This window comes from Chroicocephalus ridibundus, chromosome 1 (genome assembly GCF_963924245.1).
Source record: "Chroicocephalus ridibundus chromosome 1, bChrRid1.1, whole genome shotgun sequence".
Classification (NCBI taxonomy): domain Eukaryota; kingdom Metazoa; phylum Chordata; class Aves; order Charadriiformes; family Laridae; genus Chroicocephalus; species Chroicocephalus ridibundus.
The window spans coordinates 6,717,212-6,731,689 of NC_086284.1; the positions used below are offsets into that span (position 1 = coordinate 6,717,212).

General features: G+C 50.0%; 1 protein-coding gene across 1 annotated transcript in view; it reads left to right on the plus strand.

The window, feature by feature from the left end:
- Positions 1-287: 287 nt before the first annotated feature.
- GDPD4 (glycerophosphodiester phosphodiesterase domain containing 4) overlaps positions 288-14,478 on the plus strand; it is a 38,275-nt gene continuing 24,084 nt past the window's right edge. The window contains exon 1 of the mRNA XM_063329896.1: positions 288-403. The gene's annotated coding sequence lies outside the window, so the exon portion shown is untranslated. The remainder of the gene's footprint in view (positions 404-14,478) is intronic.

Sequence of the window (14,478 nt, forward strand, 5' to 3'; positions counted from 1 at the left end):
CGTCTTGCCCAAATCTCCTTCGGGATATTTCCTTGGACCCCATCCTTTGGTCACCTAATTCTGCCAAGGCAGGATTTGAATACCAGCCTCTCCTGTTCTGGGTGGGTGAGGGATGAATCAAACCCCGGTTCACCCGCAAGTCCCCGCCGTCTCCCCGCGCCATGCGGTGAGCAGCTGCCCGCGTCCCATGATGAGATTTTAATTTTTCCAGCCTTGGGAACTGAATTTATTAAGCCCCGCGTGGCCCCTCCTACCGTGGGAGGGCCGCCTCCAGCAGCCTCTCTAATACTGGGTGTCACACAGCGGTGCCACCATTCGGGTCCCGGAGTGTCACAAGCAAAGGACACAGCAACCCGAGTGCGGCAGAAAGCAAAAATAACCCCTCCATGTGCGTCCCGACGAGGTAAGTTACTTCCCCTCTCCTAACTCTTAAAGATGCTTCTGCCTGGTGAAACCCATCTCTGACGGCTCTTTCCTGCCTGCTCTAAAAGTTCGCACCGTGGAGGGAGGGCAGGGGGCGGATTTCTTTGACTTTTCCTTTTTTTTTTTGCCTTTGGACTTCGGAGTGTGTTGGTTGGGATGCGACAGCGGGCGATTGAGCCGGCTCCTGCCTGGATTGCAGCGAGAAACAAAGCCCAAAGAGACGGAGAATGGGGAGAACTGTTAACAAAAGGGGAGCGAAGGGGGTGATTGTGAGCCGGGGCGGGGGGGGCGGGTTTCTGATGGCTGGTCGGGGAGGAGAAGGTGCCCAGCGGTCTGGCTTCGCTCTCGGGGTCTGGCTGTGACCTGTCTAAGGGAGAAACGGGAGCTGGGATGAGACGTGAGCAGTTGGTGGCTGGTGGGGTCGCTGGAGCTGGGGCGGCGGTGGGAGGGAAACGGCGGCCGAGTATTTGCAATTCTTGGGATAAAGGGCTGTTTCCATAGTAAAAGGGAGAAAGGAGCCTCTCTCTTTCTTCCCCTGAGCTCGCCTAGCGTGTGAACGGGGAGGTCGACCCGGGAACAAATAACCCGTGAAAGGGTAACATCTGGGAACAGCTGTAAATAATCAGGACCTGGTTGGAAAGGCTGAAAGCAACCTTCTGGTCCAACGTTTGCCCCGCCGCTGCACGTCGCCCTGGGAGTTTTGATGGGCAACTCTTTGGAGAGCAGCTGAAAGTGGGAAATCCTGAAAGCGGGATTTGGCCCTGGCTTTAGTCTGCTGCTGTTATTGGAGTACTTCCACATTATTTATAGGCATAACCATAACTGGCAGAGAAACGGGGGAATTTTCACTTCTAGGAAAAAGTGAATTTTAAGTCAGGGTCGGGTGCTCAGCTGACATGAACCTGGGGACCGGCACAAGGCCAAACTTTGGGTTGGATAGTGCAAACTTTGATTAGCTGGAGGTCCAGCCCGTGGTGTACATCACCTCCTCTTCACTTCCACGCTTTCTTTGGGAATCCCGATCTCACAGTACGGCGTCTCTCAGGACTTATCCTCCGGCACGTGACGCCAGGTGGAGGGCAAGAGAGAAGGGAAATAATTTCCTACAGCTGCTCAAAGCTTTTAAGCTGCATTTAACAACAGTAAAAAAAAAAAAAAGCATAATGTACCATGGGACCAGCTGGATTTTAATTAAAAAAATATTCTGAATGTGAAGGGAGCCAAAGCTGTCGCTTCCTTTCCAACTTTGCTATTGAAATGTTTAAAAGGTGTGCAAGATTTCCAGGGGAATTGGAAATTGTTGCAGAGAAATACAAAGCTGGGTTTCATGACCGGTCCTGTGACTTTCTTATGCCGTGACTTTGGACCGAGGAGGTGACCGAATGGTGTCTTTTGAGCTTTATGCATCATTTCTGGTAATGAAAATGCAGTTCTTTAAATTTGGTGGTTGTAGCTTATTGTGAGACTACCTGCAGCTTACAAAGTGCCTCTGTGCAGGTTGTTACCGTACAGCCGTGCTTAGTGTGATAAAATATCAGACGAAATAGAAGACAGAGAATTTTCTCATAAAGTTGGTGGCCCTTTGGCAATATGCACTTAATTTCCTTGCTGTGTGAGAGCCCAGAAGCCCTCGCTTAAGCGTTGTGTGCAAATGCCTTCAGAAGTCACCACCCATCGTCTGAGACGCATGTGCTCCTGTCTCACAGAATCACAGAATGGCAGGGGTTGGAAGGGACCTCTGGAGATCGCCCAGTCCAACCCCCTGCCAGAGCAGGGTCACCCAGAGCAGGTGGCACAGGAACGCGTCCAGGCGGGTTTGGAATGTCTCCAGAGACGGAGACTCCACCACCTCTCTGGGCAGCCTGTGCCAGGGCTCTGCCACCCTCAGGGTAAAGAAGTTCCTTCTCATGTTGAGGTGGAACTTCCTATGTTCAAGTTTGTGCCCATTACCTCTTGTCCTGTCCCTGGGCACCACTGAGAAGAGCCTGGCCCCATCCTCCTGACACCCACCCTTGAAGTATTTATAAGCGTTGATAATTGTCTCCTCGCAGCATGGAGCAGATCCTGCCCAGTGGCAGTGTCCCAGCTCGGTGGCTTTGCGTAGGGGACAGGCTTCATGCTGGAGGGAGCTCTGCGATGGTTGCTCCCTGCAGACTGCAACGCTGTGCATGCTTTGGTCCAAATCTGACTCCAGGTCTTGGGACAGTTTGAAGGAATCATAGAATCATAGAATACCAGGTTGGAAGGGACCTCAAGGATCATCTGCTCCAACCTTTCTTTGGCAAAGCATGGTCTAGACAAGATGGCCCATCACCCCACCCAGCTGACTCTTAAAAGTGTCCAATGTTGGGGAAAACAGGAAAAAAAAAAGGAGGAGGTCTGTACCTCATCTTGGAGTGATGACCATGGTTTGGCTTGTAGGACTGCCCCAAACACCTCTGTGGTGTGAGATAAATGAGGGTCTTGGCTACTTTTTAGAAGAGCAGATAGGATAAGAATGTGGGAAGATCCTTCAGGCTCCAGATCTTACTGGAAGGAAAGAAAGGGAGCTGGCGTGGGTAGAGCAGGTTGGAGACACATCCTGTGATGCAGCCTGGACCATGCCCCCATGGCAGGCTGAGCCCTGAGGGCAGCACGGGCTTGGCTCCATGTTGCAACCTCTGCTCCAGCTCCGCACACCTGGTGTGAGAGAGCTGAGCAGCCTGTCTGCAGGTGCTCATCTCTTCAGCATCTCATCCTCATCCTGTTCTTCGTGTGCTGGACACTGCTCTCCCGGCCGTGTTCAAGGAGGAGCCATGGCTGGCTGCTTTTGGATGGCTGAAGGGTGTGTGTTTGATAAGGTACCAGTAAACAGAGGGTGGCATTAGCTCATGTTCCCTGTGACTCTCCCCACCAGCAGGACATTGGCATCTGCTGCATTTCAACTCTTTCTTGTATTCTCCAGGAAAAAAGGAGGGAAGAAGAAACAGTGACACTTTAGAGGGTTGAACACGTTCAACATGCTCCTGTCCTGGTTTCATACTGGTCTTGTTCTCCTGTCATTGTTTGCCTTGACGGTCTTTGTGGTGTCCCCAGGGAAGACGCAATGTTTAAGCATGATGACGACCTGCTCTCAGGGTCAGGATGGACTCTCCATTCTCCTGGCCCAGGTCCTTTCTGGTGGTCGGGCAGTTGTAATCTATGTGAGTGCACTTGACATTGTGGCAAGAAAGAGATGAGGAACCCTGTCCTGGGACTTGTCCTCTGCAGGTCTGGTGTCAAGGGAAGGCTCTTGGAGCCATCACAGGACACCAGCTCTTTTCTTTAGTCAGTGCTTGCATGGAAAAGTGACACAGGCAAGAAGTTGACAGCAATGGTGGTGCACTAGAATAGCAGCAGGCAGGGAGACAGGGCAGGGTTGGGTCGGGGGAGTGTGTACATGTGTGGATGAGGTCGTGGCTGCTGCCCATGGGGGCAGTTTCGATGTCAACTCCGCAGTTGGGTGCAAGAAGAAGGAAGAACATGTCTGCAAGCAGGGCACAGCATGGGAGCAGCTCAGAGCATCACCGTATGCCTGCATGCTCAGGCTGGAGCCTCATCGCTCGTGTAGAAATGTTTTGGAGTCAGTCCCTTCCTTACTCTTCCATCTCATTTCCTCTGTTCTCCAACGCAGCTGTGAGCAATTCCTTGTTTCTCCAGCCTCCATCAGCTCTCATTAGGCTGGAAGCCCCAGGAAGTTTTTCAGTCCCAGAGATATTCGTCCAGCACCGAGTCTCTGTGACAATAACTGGTCCGATCCTCCGCTCCTGCGGCCCCGGCTGCCACCACATGATTCAGTCCGGTCCTTTTGGCAGCTGCTCTTAATCACTGAACTTATTTTGGAAGGTCTCCAGAGTTGGAGAAATAAAAGACACTTTAGAGAAGGGGGAAGGGGGGAAACTGGCAAGAGCAATTGCTTTTTAGAAGACTCCTTATTTCTTCAGATGTACTTGCTACTGACTGACCTTTGCTCCGTGATTGCTTTAGTTGATTCATGCCTTAAAGTGGTCAGAAAGGTGCTGTGGGGTCATGGTGGCTCTCTCCGAAGTGCTCTCTTTCCCTGCAAACCTTTCAGAATTTTTGGTTGCACAAAACCCAATTCCTGAAAGAAAGGCAGGTGAATGACACCAACTCTTTCACCTTCTCCGTCCTCCAGACTATCCGGCCCCTATCTTGGTCCTTTATCATTGTGACTTCTTCCTTCCCTCCCTGCTGCCAGTTGGCAACCTGTTACCAAGCCGATCCTATCCCGTATTCCTCTGCAATTCCTGGTGAATGCTGTTTTGGGGGATGATTTTTTGTCCCTTCTGTGAGAATGAGGCACTGTAGGGTTGGAAACTGCTGCCCTCAATAAGCCCGTTGCTGTCTTCCATGTGGTCTTACCCACAGGACCATCTGTGGTCCCCATGACTGCTTCATGTAACCCTGCATGGGGAATTTCTGTGGCTGCCCTTTGTACGTCAGCAGGGATAGACCCACAGCCAAGGGGGAGACAACCCACTGGCATTGAGGTGTCCTTGGGCTCTCCATGCTGCTGGCTGGATGACAAGTGACCCAGTCCACCTCTGTCCCTGTGGAGAAGGGGGGTGAGATGCATGTGGCAGCAAACACTTTTTGGAAAGAGGCGCTTGGTGGGCTGGAAGGAAGTAAAACACAATCTACAGGGGAGAAAACATTGTCATCTGGAAATGCCACTAAGGTTGGTGTCATGAGAGCTTGTATGGGACGTCAGAGTCTCGCCTGGTGGCTCCTGGCACCAAGCCGGAGCATGTTTGTCGCTGCCAGCTGTAACTGCAGAGCCCTTGTGTCTTAACCTGGGCACAGACGTCCAGGGCTGGCTCCCAGCACCAGAGGAGCTGAACTGAGCAGGACAAAACTGAGCAGGGCAAGGTCCATCATGTGCTTGGTGGTACCTGGCTCTCCCTGATCCTGGGAAACACTTTCCTCATTCCATTAGCTGACATCTGCCTCTTTACTATGGAGGTGTCTTCCAGGTAGGCGTGGGCTTTGGTTCCCATACCCAGGCAGCTTGTGAGGCTTGTGAAGGCCAGGATAGAGAAATTCCTTGGAGCTGTAAGGGTCACAGGGCTGAGCTGGGCTGAGTGGTTTGAGTTTTGTCTTGAGCTGGGTTTGTGCCTTGGAACTCTGGACATGTGTGGGACAGTTCATCTGGCCTATTTAGATATCTGCTCTTGGAGGAGTTGAGTTGTGCACATCTCACTGGTTGTACCAGGAGCTCAGGGTGACCATTCAAACACAGAGGAGATGAGTCCAACTGCTCTTCCAGGAAGACCAAAGGAGGAATGCAAACACCCACCCCAAGCTCTGCAACTAAATAAATTGTTCCCTGTCTCCAGGCTGCTGGGATGTGAGTGCTGCTGGGCGCTGATCCAGCAGAGCTGACTGCGCTGGGTGTCCTGGGGCCTGGGGATTCTACCCATGGATTGTCTACGTGGGGTGATTTCCACACAGTGAAACTCACTGATCTTTCTGCCTTGCTGAGCAGACTCCAGGGCTTACACCAGCAGATGCATAAAAATCAAATGAGCTCTACAGTCCTCATCTGCTGCTCTTGTTGCACTGTTGGTGCAACCCTAAGTTGGGAAACTGAGGCTCTGGGTGATGGACAAAGTCTTCCCTCGGAGATGATGCTCGTGGTGGTGTGCTGCCCTCGGTTGGGCTGTGGGACTGGAGAGGGTCCCCCACGATGCGTTCCCGGTCCCCTCATCTCCCCTTAACAAATGAGCTCTACAGTCCTCATCTACTGCTGTTGCACTGTTGGCAAAACCCTTAATTGGGAAACTGAGGCTCTGGGTGATGGCTCCACTGCATACGTAGGTTGGTGGTAGGTCAGGGGATTTGAGCATGGATCTTGTGTGTCCGACCATCCTTTTGCTCTGAAGCGTGTTCAAAAGTTTTCTGAGATGGCTTAGGCAGAAACATGGCAGTTTTAATTAGCTAGAAAGGATTTTCCTCTGGGAACAGCAGAACCACATTCTTATGGTGCAAAAATGGGCCAGCCCTGATGCATTTGGGTGCAGTAGATAACTAAACAGAGAAACCTCTGGCCAGTGGCACAGAAAGCATCCTTTCCTCCCTTTTCCTCCCCTTCTTGCAGGGCTGTTTTTCTCCAAGGTCTGAACTTTAACACCCGCAGCCTGGGGGAGGGCCAGCGCTGGGGGCTTCGGCGCGGTGGCCGTCCAGGGCCCCCATCCTTTGTCTGGGCTGAATAGCGCTCTGCAGAGCTGCCGGGCAGAGGTATGTGATCTGCAAACCACTTTTCTTCCCTCCTCTTGGCTGACAGACAAAGTCTTCCCTTGGAGACGATGCTCGCGGCGGTGTGCTGCCCTCGGTTGGGCTGTGGGGCCGGAGAGGGTCCCCCATGCCGCGTCCCAATCTCCTCATCTCCCCTTAACAGCAGGGCACAAAGAGCCGCTCAGGCATTCACAGGAGCAGAGAGGGACCCAAGCCAGGGTATGCTGAACTGCACAAAGTAGGATTTATCTTCAAAGAAATATTCCCCCCCCTTTCCCCGTTTCTGAGCTCCTTTTTCTTTTTTTTTTTTTCAAGGGATTTATTCCTCCTCCCCCCTGCCTCCCCAGGCAGGCTTTGAGCCATGGAAACACTTTTTTGCCTCCCCATGGTGGCATTTCAATGGTGGGAGAGGGACTTCTTAGAAAGCCGCAGACCACCCAGGGGCAAGGCGGGGTTTAGACTGGATATTAGGAAAAATTTTTACACTGAAAGGGTTATCAGGCATTGGAACAGGCTGCCCAGGGAAGTGGTTGAGGCACCATCCCTGGAGGTATTTAAAAGATGGGTGGATGTAGTGCTTGCTTAGAGATATGGTTTAGTGATGGGTTTTATCAGAGTTAGGTTGATGGTTGGACTCGATGATCTGAAAGGTCCCTTCCAACCTCTTGGTTCTATGATTCTAAAGCCCGGGGCTGTGCCCCATGTGCTGCACGGGGCTCAGCTGAGCCTGGCTGCACGTATCATTGCTGGTGATGTTGCATGTCCACAAGCATGGTGAGGACAAAACTCTTCCCTTCTCCTGTTGACCATGTTGAAGTGGTCACGCTGAGTCTCCATTTTCAAGCTTGACCTGCAGGTATGGGCTCACCAGTCCTCCTAATTCCCTCTTTGGGCAAGCAAAATGACACCTAGACATGGACATCTTGCTGATACCAGCTGTGACCAACATCTGGCTGGGTGGCGGATGGTCTCCATGTTGTGCCAGCTGGAAGGTCACCATTTCTGACCACCGTTTTTGGGGCTAATTTTTGCCTCTGTCCACCTGTACTGCACAGAGGAGGGACACCAGTTTCCCCAAAGGGCTGGCCATCCTTAAACAAGGAACCTCCAAGACTGAGGTAAGGGGGGCTATAACAAGTTTATGTGTTATATATCAGCTATATGAAGGAGCTCAGGATCGGAAACAGAGGGAAGACACTGCTGATGGGTCTGGCATCAACAGGGCCAAAGCTGCTTGTGCGTCGTGCCCATTTCTGTGATGCTGGGAAAGTGCCTGTAGATCTTGTTCTTGGATCAGAGCTTTCTTACACCAAGAGCTATATAAATACACCTTGGGAAAGCAATTCCTGAAATATATCTATTTTTTAAAATGAGATTTCTGATATGCCAGAGTTTTTCAGGCCCTTCCATGGCCCAACTGGGCCCTATCCATGTTTTAGTACAGAGGAAAATAGAGAAAATAGACATGAAAGTACAAAATTCTGCTGTGTTTGGATCAGCATTTGATGCTGGATTTTGAGGCTTCTTTGCTATCCTCAGGCAGAATCTCCTCTCCCCTGTTACCAGCAATAAAGCCGACAGCAATTGCTGCCACCTGAGGCCAGTAGACCACCTTGGGTTGGACACGGGTCACCCTTTCCTCCCCTTGGGACTGGAGTGTCCCCTCCCTGCAGCAGCAAGAGCTGGCACCTCTCCTGCTCACTCATCACCTGGACCTACCATGATGGAGCAACATCAGCTTTAGTCCTTGGGACCATGGAGACACAGGGCTGGCTGGTGGGTAGCCACCTTTGCTTGAGTGATGCAGTGGAATTTTCTAGAAGGACAGCTGGGGCTGTTGGGAATTTCTAGAAGAGGGATGTGCAACATTCTACAAGGGTGGTTGGGGTGGGCAAGATCTTCCAGAAGAAAAGCAGGGCTGGGAGGACATCTCTAGAAGGTAGGTGAGGTGAACCTCTCTAGAAGGCAGCTCTCAGCCAAAAATAATTTAAACCTAGACCCCACTGAACAGCTGTGCTGGGAATAACCTCCCATTCCCCCTCAAAGGAAAGCTTCCTGAGCCGAAATCCTCCCCATTTGTGCCACACCCACAGCTTTTCTCCTTGCAACAGAGGGATGCTGGTGGCACACAAACCTCTGCAGGACCAAAACCACCCGGCCCTTCCGGGAAGTTTCTGAGTAATAATAACGGATGGGAATATGCTTGAGTCCAGCCAAGACTGTGGCATTTGTGAAAAGTCTTTCTCCATCCCTCCTTTTTCTCCTTTTTTCTTTTTTCTTTTCTTTAAGCTACTATTCACCAGCTTTATTAAAAACACTCATTTTGCTCCTAGCAGGCACGAAGGAAAATCTATTGCAGCGCCGTGAGACCCTTTTACAAACACGAAAATTCCCCCTTGCCTGTTTCCATACGAAGCTGAAAGCTTTTCTATAAAATCCATTGTAAACGCTCTGAGGCTTGGCCAATCATTTCCTGGGCACACATTTGCTAACGTAGCCTGCAAAGTGCTTTGAAGAAGAAGAAAACCAGCTGTAATTTCTAATGACGATGATTATGATTAAATGAGGTTTCTGCAAGTGGTTGTGGATAATGAGTCATCCCTGGGGACCAGGCACTGGGGACAAACACGCTCCAAGCACGAGAGACTATTGAGAAAGTTACCTTGAAGGAGAGACACCAAAGAGCCTGGAGGAGAGGAAAAGGTGATTTGTGCAAAAATGTGGTTCTACTTTGGAGCTTTATTTCCTGTGATAGTCACTCTGGAATAAAGACAGGGATTAAGGTGCCTTTTCTACCCTAAATTCTCATGGCCAATGTCTGGTTTTGTTTTAAGGTGAATAGGTCCCACCTTGGAGCGAGGCTTGCATCACCATGCAGGGGTATGTGGAGAAGTTTGGGGCTGGCAGCAGTGTTACCCAACCCATACCACTCACCCCCAGCAATGGAGGTTCTTCAAGGGCTTGTCAAACTGGCCCCACAAAATCAATTGTTTGGCTCAGAAGATCTTGCCTTAAAGCATTTGCATGTGAGCACAGATGAAGGACGGACTGTTGAGCAGGCCACACCACCCATTTCCACCACAGCTTCTGCTGGGTGTCCGACTTTTAGACTGTAGCACAGAGTCCTCTATGATTGGATTAAGTCCCTGTGCAATCCTAATAGATGCAGGATTTTGACTGTATTTGTAGGTTAATTTGGTTGAAACGGGCTTGATTATTTGTGTCCGTTCGAAATGCGGTGGTGGCATATTACAAAACCTTGGTGGAAACCTCCCCATAGCTTTCAAAACCATAGACATTGCATGCTGGAGAGGTACCACAACAAATTAAATGGAGAAATATTGTCCCAGCTACTGCAGGAGCAGTTGACCCCTTTGACTTCTGCATTAATTGGTTATTTCTTGTGTGAAGCCCTATTTTTTCTTAGCGCTAATGGCTGTGATCTTCACCTTAAAGCCAACAGCTAATCAATTCATGAGACATACTTTGCACCTGTTTGTCCCAGGTGCCACATACTCCCTGGGATCCCACACAGAAGTAAGGTATAATTAGGGCTTACAAAGAAACTGTTGAAAGTCTTAATGATAAATTATAATTAACAACTGCCAAGGAAAGGGAAGGATATAGAGTATGTACCCTACCATAGGGAGATTATGACTAGCTTTATTTTATTTGCTTCTTTTTCCTTTCCTGTGTTAAACCTCATTAATTCCCTGAAAAGAAACTGCAGGCAGATGATGGTGAAATAAAAGGGATCCTAGGCTGTGCCTTGGGCAGAAACGCAGGTGTAGGGATGCTCTTTGCTGAGCTCTTCTGACTGGTGGCAAGGACTATGTGCAGCTCATGGTGATGGTGATCAACCAACAGCTTGCCAGGAGGTTGATTTCACTCCTTTGCATCTGTTGGTGCGATGCTGTGGAAGACTCCCAGGTGGAAGGGCAGGAAACGGTGCCCCAGAGAATGGTGGGATAGCACCAGAAGGCTCCACGCAAGGGAGCTGCAGGTGCTGGAGAGGCTCAGCTCAGGTTCAAGGCATCTCCCTCCCCTACCATGGGGTTCACTTTTTCTCCAAATCCCTTGGAAATGATGGTATGGGCAAAATGGGCATCCTATCTCCTGTCTTCCTACGCCATCAAGATTCTCAGGACAAGGTGGCCATGCTTAGGTGCTGAGAAATGACGATCTCCATGTCCCTCACATGGCTGCTGGTACCCACATAATTTTTTTCCCCAATTCTCTTCTTGCAGCTGACTGGGAAGTGTGTTTGTAATCTCTGAAATGAGCCCTGCACCCACCTGCCCACGTGTTGTAGGACATTGTGTTGGAGAAAGCTGGGTAGGTGCAGGAGAAGGGAAAAAAAGAAAGACTTACGGAAGGAAAAAGCTATAAGGCAATGCCAAATTTGGCTGCCGTACCTGTTTACCTCTCGAAAGATGGAAGCCTTAGCTCTACAGAGCCAAAAAAGACAAGAACGCTCTCTCTACTTGCGCACTGGCCTCTCCAGTAAGCTCGGCTTGCAGTTCTGTCTGCATTCAGCCCCCGCAGCTGAACGTGTTTCCTGCTTCTTCTTCCCTGCTCCTTCCTCCATCACCCCCCTCCCCGGGGCTATTTCTCATGCTTTTCCTCACTCGCTGTCAAGCAGTGGGAAACGAGCAGCCCTGTTCAACTGCCTGCGATTACGGAGGCTCTTATCTGCGGGCAAACAAAGTCTCTGTTTGCAAGGGACAGACCCGAGAGCCCTTGGGTTTATGGAGCTGAAAAACAGATGTTACGGCTTTCACGGCTCACTTGCTAAGGAGTCCTAAACTTTGCTCTCCTGCTGATGCATGTTTTCCTGCTTGCTCTGTGCTCCCATGGCTTTCCCGGTGAACGGATTCAGGTTTGCTGTTTCCTTCCTCTGTCCATTTACTTTTGCCTGGTGGAGATGGGCAGGGATTGCGGATGACCTCTAAATTTTAGGAGCACTCTGCTTCAAATCTAGATGCAAGCAGTGTGAGACCTCTTGCTATGTCCTGGCAATGACTGAATTGCTCCAAATCCTAATGTAGACCTACTGTCTTTTGTCCTCTACGTCTACCCTATGTTGCAGTGGTGGTTGCCCCTTTAGGTGGTTGCTGGGTCCAGATGCTGGGATATTGCCATCGTTAGGATCAGATGCTTGTGAATTCAAGTGCTTCAACGTTTGATGGGGTCTGAGGCATGGCAGATTCAGCCAGACCTTGGGAGAGGTGGTGTTATGGCTTCTGGAAGCCCCACCGCAGCTGTTAACAGCAGGCTGGTAATTTGTGAGGAAGGATGAAACTGTGGGATGGAGGGTCATGGAGAACCTGAAGGGCAGCTGAGGTGTAAAGAGGGACCCTGCATTAAATTAATCACAATATTTGATTGCATGGAGGTGCATCGAAGAGCAGGAACCTGGGAGAAGGAGTGGAGGTAAAAAGGAAGGAGTGTTGCCTGTGTGGAAGGTCACAGATAAAGGGAAGAAAGGGGTGCCTGGAGATCTGAGTACATTATAAGCTGAGAAGAACCTTTCTGGCTGCCCTTGTGTTTGCCTTTGCCTTCCTCCTCCTCACATGGGACTTGTCACCACTAAGAGGGGTTTCTCCTGGACTTCTCCTGGAGTCGCCACTGTAGCGTTTGCTGCTACCAGCGACAGCACAGTGTAAATGTATCACAGATATTGGCATCCCACAGAGCTGCTGAGGGAGACGAGCTCTTCTTAGGAGTCACTGCCTTCAGAGCAAAGTAGCCCATATACTTGGTGAGTTGTCTCTGAGTTTCCTTATCCCTGTAAACTCTTTCCTTTGTATCTACACACAAGCATCCCTTTTTGTCTGGTGTCCCAAGCATCTCCTGTGCTTCGTTCCTCAGCAGAGTTCAGGATGAATTATTTAAGCATTTGGGTGACCGAGGCCAGGTGATGCGCTTGATACATGAGAGAAGCTGAATGCTGCCAGCGTTGAGTAGCTTGTGCTATGGGCACACCAACAGTCTGCCCTGGAGAGGCTGTGGGTTGTTCGCCACGTCCTGTTATGCCTACCATGTGCCAAAACCCATGGGAAGTGCAAGGAAAATCCCAAATAGCAGGTGGCTGTGGACTCCATACAAGCGTATTCTGAAGAGGAGAAAACATGAACTACGAGGAAAGACTGGAAAAACTGGGATTGTTCAGGCTAGAGAAGGCTTAAGGGGAGACATCCAAATGTAAATACGTGAAATACGTAACAGAGGAAAAGTTTAAGCTGTTCTCTATATCCACCATGAACAGGGCATGAAGTAACGTGCTTCAACTGTACTTCAGGAGACTAGGTGTTGGGAAAAAGGCCCCCAACTTTTAATAGTAAAGCTAGTTAGGACTGAATTAGCCTGTCTTGGGAGCTGGTGGGATCTCCATCACTGACAACTTTTATGAGGGGTAGACTGACGCTGAGATTTAACACCTGACGTGCTGCTGTAGCCAGACAGATGGAGGGGACACTACTTTGAGGTCTCTGTAATCTCTGTTTTCCTATCAAATCCTGTGTGATCCTAGGTGAATATTGATATGTGAGCCTTGTGCCCACACCAGGAATGTGAATAGCAAACCTCATGGCCTCTGCCAGCAAAACTGCTGATTTTGATCTGGTGTCCTGAGTTCCTGTTGCTGAAGGAGAAGGGCTGGGGAAGAACGGATGCTGTGGGTTGGTGATAGGGAAACTCATGGTTTAGGGGTCCTTGTAGGAGGTAACAACCCCATGGCACACGACAGCCTTCTGGTAAGACCTCAGAAAGTTCAAATATATCCAAAAGAAGTGTCTGGGGTAACTTGGTAATTGCTGGGTTTGTGCCAGGTGTACTCTAGGCCAGCTGATGAAGACAGCAGGATCAGCTGTCGTCTGCACCACTCGCCAGTGGCATCATGCCCACATCCCCCCGTCTGTGCTCTGAGTAATACAAGACCAGGGTCACCATCTTGCCACATGAGATTGGCATCAATTTTTCACCATGGGGTGACCTGCTGGTGTCAGGATCCGTCACTGCTGAGCTTCTAGGGATGGCTTGACCTCACCGTGCCCAAGGGTGTGTGATTCCCTGTGCCTGTCCTGGCTAGGCAGACACGTCCGTCTCAGGAAGGCATTCAGGGCATGGCATGCTTGGACATTGCTCAGTTTGTAGTTGTCCAAACCGAACCCCCTTTTGTTTCATTTCCATCCTCGCTCCTTGCACTCCAGCTGCCAATAGGCTGGGATATTTGGAAAGGGCACCAGGGATGCGTCGTTTCAGACTTAACTTGTGTCTTGTGTCTCTGTTTTACTTGCGCCTTCTACAAACTGATCAGTTTTTTTTGGAAGTGTCGGTTTGCAAGGATTTATCCACTGTTTTCTGCAAAGAAACACCGGGCTCCGAGTTATTTGCAAACAATTTATATGTGCGTTTTTCATCCGTGTGTATAGTGCAGCAAGTTGTTCATTCTTGTTCTTGAATGACTGCTGTTACACCAGATAAATCAGGGAAACTGGAGTCCTAAGCCAGGACTTTGCAGCAGATGTGCCTGAATTTGGACGTGGCACTTTTTAATGCAACAGAAAAATATCTCTGGCTATCTCTGTACTCTAAAGACATGCTGGATTATGGTGCTTCTTTTTATGCCAATGCAAGACTTTTCTAAATCTTTCCTTGCAGTCTTGATAGTTCCCTGCTGCGTGAATGGCTCTTTGCTGGCACAGCCCCCTGTGCTATTTGCTTCGCTGTTAACTACATCGGTTGCATTTTACCACCAAGTTCTTTCTTTAAAATCTTGAT